Raw genomic sequence first — 9,395 nt, 5'->3', positions numbered from 1 at the left:
CCTTTTGCTTTTCTACCTCTCTATCTTTTCCAGAGGCCTCGGCTTGGTTCAAGTGTGGAGGCTTGAAATACCGCTCACTTCTCGTCATGTGGTCAATCTTTTTAGTGTACCAAGTATTGTTTGGCAGGTCTTCACCCCAATCTTCATCGATATGAGCCAAAAGTAGATCGTCATCCTCCCACCATGTACCTCCGGCAGCCGACAAACAGTTATCCAGCTCCGTTCTGATCATTTCCTCATCACAAGTATCCCCGCAGGGAGTTGGGTAGTTCTAACTTTCTGGTTGTTTTCACCCCTTTCTTGTTCAAATTACTTCAGTGCAGTTTTTTGCTCTGTATCCACGATACTGACAATACCCAGTTCCTGAGCTAATTGTTCCACACCGGTATTCTCCGATAGTTTCCCCTTGTCTCTGGCCATTCCGGTCATTACAGCAATTCTTGCTCCGTATTCTTCTAGTTGCGTTTCAATTTCTTACTCTTTGTTAGGCTCGTCACTAAGCCATCCGGAGTTGTTTGTCGACCTATTCAGATCAAACCAGTCAATCTGCACGTCTCCTTAATCTTGCTCGTCAAAGAACTACAGATTGTCTAAGTCCTCTTTTAGATTCGCTAGATCATCCAATCCTTGACTTGGGCCATCCTCTCTAACCACATTGACCTGACCTCTACTACTGTAGGCAATACCACTTCTGGTTTAGCTTGATCGGTCGACACAATGTAACAGCACGAGTCATACACCTCCTTAGATAAGTCCACAGAGCTCTCAGGCAATGGACTGACATTTTCCTCCAAGGCCAACTTCCCTCCTTCTACCATTGTCACCACCACGGGTTTAGATTGAAGTATGGACGTGTCCATCGTGCACAAGTCTGTGCTTTCAGGAATGAACATAATCGGCCTGGGTAGGTGGGAAAGGGTAATATATACAATGGGTTCATAGGGGAAGGCAAGTGTATGGATTAGGTTTAGATTGTGAGGTGGGGAACTTGATTGTGGCCCGGGAGAGGATTAGTGGTCACATTTTGTTTTTGGGGTGATACGATCACCTTGTTATTGATGAGGTCTTGAATCTCATGATGTAACCTAAAGCATTGGTCGGTATTATGACCATGCTGCTAGTAAATGCACAGTACTTGGCTGGGTTATGTTTCGACGGGAGAGGGTCAGGCAGTGGGTGAGCCACTAACAGCTTGAGGTACCCTTTTTTTATCAACACCCTCAAGGCTTGGCATAAAGGCATGTAGAGTGGGGTGAAGGTCCTCTAGGATCAGGCCAGGTTGTTTGAAGTTTGCGGGGTTGTACTGGTGAAAGAATTGGCGATCTTGGTTGTGGTGGTGACAACACTAATATCAGATGGCCGCACAGCGTGCTTCCACTAGTGGTTGCATTGGAACTACGCACAAAAGGCCTCTTGGCCTGCTCCTTCTCATCAATTATCAACCTCCGTTTCATGGCGTCTTTGATCTAAACCCCTATGTCATGGAGCTTAGTGGATGTGAATAATGGTAAGATGATCATCTTCTGCAATAATTTCCCTTGCAGGTTGTGGACCACCATCCTGATTTGATCCTTCTCTGATGACCTAGTAGTCATCATCGAAGCCTTGGCCCTCCACCTCGTTACAAAGTCTGAAAAGCCCTCATTTGGCTCCCGTTGGGTTGCCTCAAGATCACAGGTTATGACCTCGATCTGTGTATTGTATGAGTATTGTACGATGAAGGCCTCAGCCATTTCCTCCCAACTCCGCTTTACTGAATCCTATAGCTTTGCATACCAGATAGCTTCTATTCCCGACAAGGTCCGGCCGAAAAATGACACCTTTTGAAGTCTAGTGAGGCCCATCGGCTGCAGGATATCGGAGAACAACCGTAGATGAACCATAGTATCTCCAGAGCCATCAAATCGATCTATGTGTGGCATTTTAAATCGGTCTGGCAAGGTTACTACAAAGTCAGTATATCCATCTTCAATGTTGAGGATAGAGTTAACACCCTGTGCCCATTTGAAAAGCTTCTCTAGCTTGTTGACCTTAAGCATAGTCGGGTCAACTTCAAATTCAAACGGAGGCTCGGTTTGGTACACTGGTGCCTTGGAGGCTTGTGGTGGGATAATGTAGATGCGCTCGAACGCCCCGAGGGGAGATCCCCCGTTCTGTTCATATTTGGACTCACTACAGTTCGGACTCAAATTGTCACGGTTCTTAATCTGAACCAAAGAGTCCAAATCCGACAAATCGTTTTGGAAAACTGATTTTTAGAAAAGAAGTGCCAAACATGGACTGCTTTGCCAGATACAGAGTTGCCACCTAAATATTTTAGTTTGGGAAATTTAGGAAACCCTGACTCGGTGCCAAAGGCCACGTGTCCGTCATCACCAAAGTTGTCTCGGCTCGGGAACTTGGGTACGATTGGGGAAGGTCAGCTATAAGCACCCCCTCTCGCCCGATCAAAGATCGGCCTCTACTAACCGTGATATCTTGTTTTGAAAACATTATGCATTCTTATTCCGGTTATTAGCCTAGATTTACTACGTGATGCACACAGCAAACAAGTATAGAATAAGTCGCCTAAATGGGAACAAAACATTTCATATTTGTTTGTTTGAAAATGGTTTGATGATGCTACCCGCAAGTAGGCTAAGACGTGGATTTTGCCACCCTCAAGTGGACTTAGAAAATATGATTTTGCCACTCCCAAGTGGGCTTAAAACTCGGATTCAATGCGTTGTTCCAATTTAAGTAACTCAACCTTCACCCACAGGCATTCAGGCAGTTATAACACGTAAGCACATAGCCTTATGGTAAGCATGCTATCATGGCAATACTCACACTCATGCAAGGACGCTAAAACATAAATGCTTACCGAGTACTCCAAGCCAAAACAGAAAATAGTTAGTAATCATATGCCTGATCCTAGTTCATGTTAAGATGGCTAATGCAACACATGCAAGATGCAGCTACAATAGGCTCGGCTAATCTATGGATGACATGTGAAATGCTACAACTAACACGTATTCAATTTGGAATTGAAATACAAATGCAGTTAGAATGATGCGCCGAGCCCGGTGCATGCAAAACGAATGAATGGAGGCAAACATGCTATCATACTGTATGCTAATTGAAACATGCCCTAGACTAACCATCGAAAGCTAGTAAATAAAAGGGAAGAAAGACGTGGGGGTTAGAAGACATGCACATACGCACCCGCACTTATTACAATCACGCCCTCGCTCGGAGGGACAAAAAGAATAATACAGTCCGAATAATGAATCAACTATCCTAACTAATTAATTATTACAAACCCTCTAATTAATTAACAAATTAATCACAAAAATAATTTAAATGTGAAGCTAAAGAGACTGCCGCAGCTCTGCCTCGGAATGCGTGAATGATGCATGCTTGACTCGCCCTGCTCGGAAACTCACTGCCATTGCGCTGTTGCCTCTGTTTACACTGCCCTGCTCCTCTGAAAATTTGCACAAGTCCCAATGATGCTTTTCTGAACACGGGGGAGCATCACCGACCAAGTGGGAACACCACCGGCCAAAGGGAATGGTCATCGACCATGGGTTGAGCCATCGGCTAATTGTATTTGGTTGGTCGGCACTCCAAGTAGCCGACCGGCTATTTCTTCCTGCAGAATCCTGCAGTTGACACCAGCAGAGGGCAGGCAGTGTATGGCATGGAATTTTCAAGCAAATGTGAGCATGGCCACACTCCCTATCATGCAATGGACTCAAGGGAGCATGACCCTCGATCTTCGGGCCATCAATTATGCATTTTGATGCATGATGGCCTAAGAGGCCAAGTTTGCTATATAATGTAAAATGTATGCACAAAAGAGATGAATGCCTTATGCCCTATCATGTTGGGGCCAAAGGCATTGGCGACCGAGGGTTGAGGCGTGTTTCGTCACTTTGAGTATGAACACACCTCACCTCTCATGCTTGGTTTGACACCCCAAACCAAGCAATGCAATGCATGCATACAAATATGGCTCAAAAATGCAACATGAGGCTAAGATGCAAAACATGCCAAATGCAATGCAATCCACCATGCAAGCATGCAATGTTCCAAACATGCAATGCTACAATGCAACCTATCATGTAATGCGAACATGGTATAATGCAAGCATGCAACTAGAGGCAACAAGTCAAGCATACAAGAATGGACTTAGACTGAAGTGGGAGGCCTCGGCCACACCCCAAAACAGTGGCCAGAGGTGGTGTAAATGGTGGACAAATGTTCATGCAAACATGCACATCAATGAGCCTAAGACTAAGGCATGAAAAGGAGCATTCTACCACCACTATCATGATCACACATGGCATGAATTAAACAACCAAAAACAGAGTTTCAATATGCAAAATGAGCCCCCAAAACCCACTGATATGGCAGCCCCAAAGACTTAAACACTTAAGCATGCACAATGCTCATTTCAAGGCACAACAAAACAACTCTTCAAGGCATGAAAGGGTTGATAAATGCAATAATACAAGCATGATTTATCGACTGAAATAGCATGAGAAATGACTCCAAATCACTGAAACAACCCAACTCAAGCATGCTCATGACTCACATCCTCAAGGCTCACAAGCCAAAATGCAAAGAGACTATACCAAACATGGCAAGTACGATCAAAATAGCACCCAACAGGCCTCAAGCATGGTAAGATATGGCTAAGAACTTCACAAAGTTAGGCCAAAACATGAGAGCATAGTAGGCTAAATGTATGATGCACTTCTAGGCCAAAGAGAGGAATACAAAGCAAGTACATTAAACATGAAAGGGGCAATTAATCCGACCAAAAAAAAAAGGCATAATATGACCCAACAACACCCAAAAACCTCTAAAATGAAGCCAAGAACAACTAATCATGCATGCTACCCTTATGAGCCAAAAATAATGACAAAAAAGAAACAAAGGGAGACGGGTGCCCCTCCCCTATGCAAGACCTCAAACCCCCTTCTTCACCACTGAAAATCCACTGGATTTTAGTGGTGAGAAGGCCAATACACCAAGGTAATCAAAGCTTGACAATGGAAGCACAAAAAGGGCCAAACAAGGCCTAAGAGGGGGAGGTCGACCCCCAACACCAAAACGACCCGAATGAAGTATCTTAAGCATGCAAATACTAGACTTTTTTCAGTTATACACAAAGTCTAAAACAGTAAGCAAGATAGGCTAAAGACTAGTGCAAGATTAGGGAATATAAAGTAAATAATGTTACCCTTGAAGAACACTCCAAGAACAGCAAGCTCAGCCCTCTTCTTCCGATCAACACCGACCCAAAACTTCAAGAACAAACCCTCAAGGCCTCCCAAGTCGAATTATGGTGTAATGCTATGTGTCTTAGTGCAAAACTAAGAAGAAAACACACCTTTTGGCTATTAAACACACACAAATGAAGAGAGAAAGGGAGATATAGAGAGAGAAGATGTATATCAGATATATATGTGTATAAGGTCTGGTTTTGCTGAACCAAAACAAAGGAGGAGGATGGGGCTCTTATATAAGTAAGGCAAGGTGTAAAGCTTACAAGAGAAGCTAAACAAGAAGGGTCAAAGGGGCCAAGTCTTCCAAGAGAAGCTATGCTAAGGGTGAAAGCTTCTTGAGGAAGCTATGACCAAGGGTCAAGCTTCCTCAAGAAGCTTGATCAAAGGGTGCAATCTTCTCTAGGAAGCTTGGACCCAAAAGGGTGAAAAGGTTCAAAACGGCCACACCCATGCATGGGGGGCAGGGTCCGTGCATCCCAGCTGGCACAGCTAGCATGCATTATGCCTGAAAAAGGCAAAAAGGTGGTACCGGCCAGTAAAAGAGACCATCGACTAAATAAATGGTCGGCTGGCCACACCAAATGTCGACCGGCCAATGGTATATTTCACGAATGGCCGGTAGCAAGAATACACGGCCGGTGGCCTCAAGCCAACACCAGTGGGTGTCAGGGGTAGCTAACAAGCTACTATTTACCCTCAGGTACAAAAGCAAACAAGTCCTTGGTGCAAAACCAAGCACAAGACAAGCAAGTCAAGAGATCCTGAGGCAAGGCGCATAGCCAAGACCTCCGGGAACTCAAAACAGACACGAACATGGATGATCACCTAGTGTTCAAACGGTGACGTCCAAGTCTTGAGGACGGTCAAAAATGGGGTGTCTACAGTTTCCCCTCTTTGACAGAACTCAAAAGTCATAACAATGACGGGAGTGAGTGTCAAAGCCCAGTGACGACCCATTTTTGACAAGGCCGAAGACTTAGACAAAGCATAAAAGCTACAGATAAAGATATGCGCCCGAAGGCGGGGGCAAAATGCAACTGACAATGCAAGAAGCTGAACATAACTTATGATCATGCAAAGAAAGCTGTAACAAAGCATAACATGCAACAGTTTTAAGCAATCAACACAAATCCAACTACATTACAATGCAGAAAGGATGTAAGAGAATCATGTAATTCTCACTACGTTTCACGCGGAGAATACAATACCTGTGCGGTTCGTCTGGTTGCACCAACTTCAAATGAATCGTACATACAATATCGTGCCTGAAAGAGAAAGAAAACTTAACAGGTACAATATCGTTAGCAATATGCACAACAACGTGCCTCGAAACAAGCATAACAATGCTATTAAGGCGTAAACACGTGTAAGGAAAGAACACATGACAACGTGCACAATGTGTGTGACGAGGAACTTGAACGCATGTAAGTAAAGCAATACGCGACAACGCATGCAATGTGTATAAAGGTACTTGAACACATGTAAGTAAAGCAATACGCGACAACACATGCAATGTGTATAAAAGGAACTTGAACACATGTAAGTAAAGCATAACGCGACAACGCAGGCAATGTGTATAGAAAGCAACTTGAACACATGTAAGTAAAGTATAACGCGACAACGCATGCAATGTGTATAGAAAGAAAGGTATGAACACATGTACGTAAAGTATACGCACAACGTATACAATGTGTATAGAAAGAAACTTGAACACATGTAAATAAAGCATAACGTGACAACGCATGCAATGTGCATAGAAAGCAAGGTATGAACACATGTGAGTAAAGCATGCGGGTTAACGCAAGCAATGTGTAACCTCCTGTGAGATGCATAAACACATGTAAGTAAAGCATATGTGGAAACGAATGCAATGTGTAAAGCAAGCAACTTATGAACACATGTAAGTAAAGCACACGCAGAAACGTGCACAATGTGTAACCACCTGAGAATACATATACACATGTAAGTAAAGCATGCAATAATGCATTCAATGTGTATGGCAGGAATGAACACATGTAAGTAAAGCATGCGGGTTAACGCAAGCAATGTGTAATCTCTTGTGAGATGCATAAACACATGTAAGTAAAGCATACGTAGAAACACATGCAATGTGTAAAGCAAGCAAGGTATGAACACATGTAAGTAAAGTACACGCAGAAACATGCACAATGTGTAACCACCTGAGAACACATATACACATGTAAGTAAAGCATGCAATAATGCAGGCAATGTGTATAGCAGGAATGAACACATGTGAGTAAAGCATGCGCGTTAACGCAAGCAATGTGTAACCTCCTGTGAGATGCATAAACACATGTAAATAAAGCATACGTGGAAACACATGCAATGTGTAAAGCAAGCAAGGTATGAACACATGTAAGTAAAGTACACGCAGAAACATGCACAATGTGTAACCACCTGAGAATATATATACACATGTAAGTAAAGCATGCAAGTTAACGCAAGCAATGTGTATAGCAGGAATTCGAATGCATGTACAGCATAAGTATAGTGAAGGCATGCTACTCGTATTTGTTGAGATGCAACCAAATCAAGACGAGGCATTTGTTGAAAGCAAGACGCGTAACGAGCGTGCTAATCATAGTCATATGAAAGCAACGTAATACAACATGTTTAAAGTGATTTGTGGACTCCGCGAGGTACAAAAGGATACGGGAAAGGATGCTCCTTGCACGCACCAAACATCGCACACAGAAGACATGGCTCGAGGTCAACACGAGGACCAGTTAACATTCCAAAGCACACTTTCTTGCACTATCTCGAGTAATGAAGGCACCAATCTGTATAATTGACCCGATCAAGGGCGTAGGAGGTGCATCGACCACAAGGGGAGGTTACTGGTATCAATCCCGACACTCTACTGCCCTGCTCTCCTTTTGCTTTACTTTCGTTTTCTACTGTTAGTTTTAAGCACATTGCACTACCTTAGGCAGGTTTTACTTTCTCAAAACTGTGTATCTTTTTGCAAAAGACATGATGGAAATGAAATAGCTATTTTGTTCAAAAAGGTGTTACATTTGTTATTCTATGCATCGCATCACATGGTATCACATAACAATGTGAATGAAATTGAACTTGGTTTGAAAATTGAGCACTTGCATCGTAATAATCAGGTAGTGAACCGACTTACAACTCGATAAGCAAAACAAGGAAACTCGATAAGCCAACCAAGTGCAAGTACGACTCGATAAGCAAGACAAAGACTTAAAGAGAGTGAAATACAACTCGATAAGCAAATGTACAACAACTCGATAAGCAAATGGGTGTTACTCTGCAGAAATCATCATCGGAGGGCATTGGAAGTGGTGCCAGTCCCCAAATTTTTAGCATTTTCAGCAGATGAACAACTTTAAGAATAGGAGGGAAGACCACCAGCCACAGGGAAAAGCCACCAGCCTTGAGAAATGGTCATCGGCCAACAGTCTTGACCAATCGGCCAAAAATTGTGGTCGGTCGGCACTATATTTGGCCGGCCGGCCATGTATGGGGACGACCACCAGAATGCTGACAGCTGTCTTCCACTCACACCTTATCCTCTACAAAAGGCCTCAGCTTCGTAGTTTTCCTCAATTCAGCACTGATTTGCTCCAAATGGAAGAATTTCTTGCCCAGAATCTCACATGTTGGATTGCTAGCTTGGACGGCTCGAAAAAGCTGAGTTTCTGGGGCTTCAACATAAATGCACTATTCACTCTGAGTCGTACCCTGCAGAACTTTCCATTTCTTCATGCCGCGGCGAGGTTTTGGAATCCAGTAACACATGTCTTCAGCTCTGGCGGGCAAGAGGTATGTCCTATCTTTGAAGATTTCCAAGTTTTGATGGAATCCAAGCGCAACGAAGAAGTCTTGCCTCAGCTTCACTTCGGCCACGCCCAAGCCTTAGGGCAAATATGCGGGTTGACCATGCACAACGTTCGATCTTTGATTTGTGATGGAATGCTGGATATTCCGAGTTTGATTTGCCGGTTTTCTGATGCCGGTGACCGCGGCGACCATAGTTGGCAAGGCTTTCGGCGACATGCTCTTTGTTTGTGCATGCTATCTTATTTTCTATTTGCCTCAGGCTCCGGAGGGTCTAGCGTTCGGTTGATCGAGGTC

Source organism: Camellia sinensis, chromosome 4 (genome assembly GCF_055761805.1).
Source record: "Camellia sinensis isolate YWXY chromosome 4, ASM5576180v1, whole genome shotgun sequence".
Taxonomy (NCBI): Eukaryota; Viridiplantae; Streptophyta; class Magnoliopsida; order Ericales; family Theaceae; genus Camellia; species Camellia sinensis.
This window is presented reverse-complemented; position numbering follows the sequence as displayed.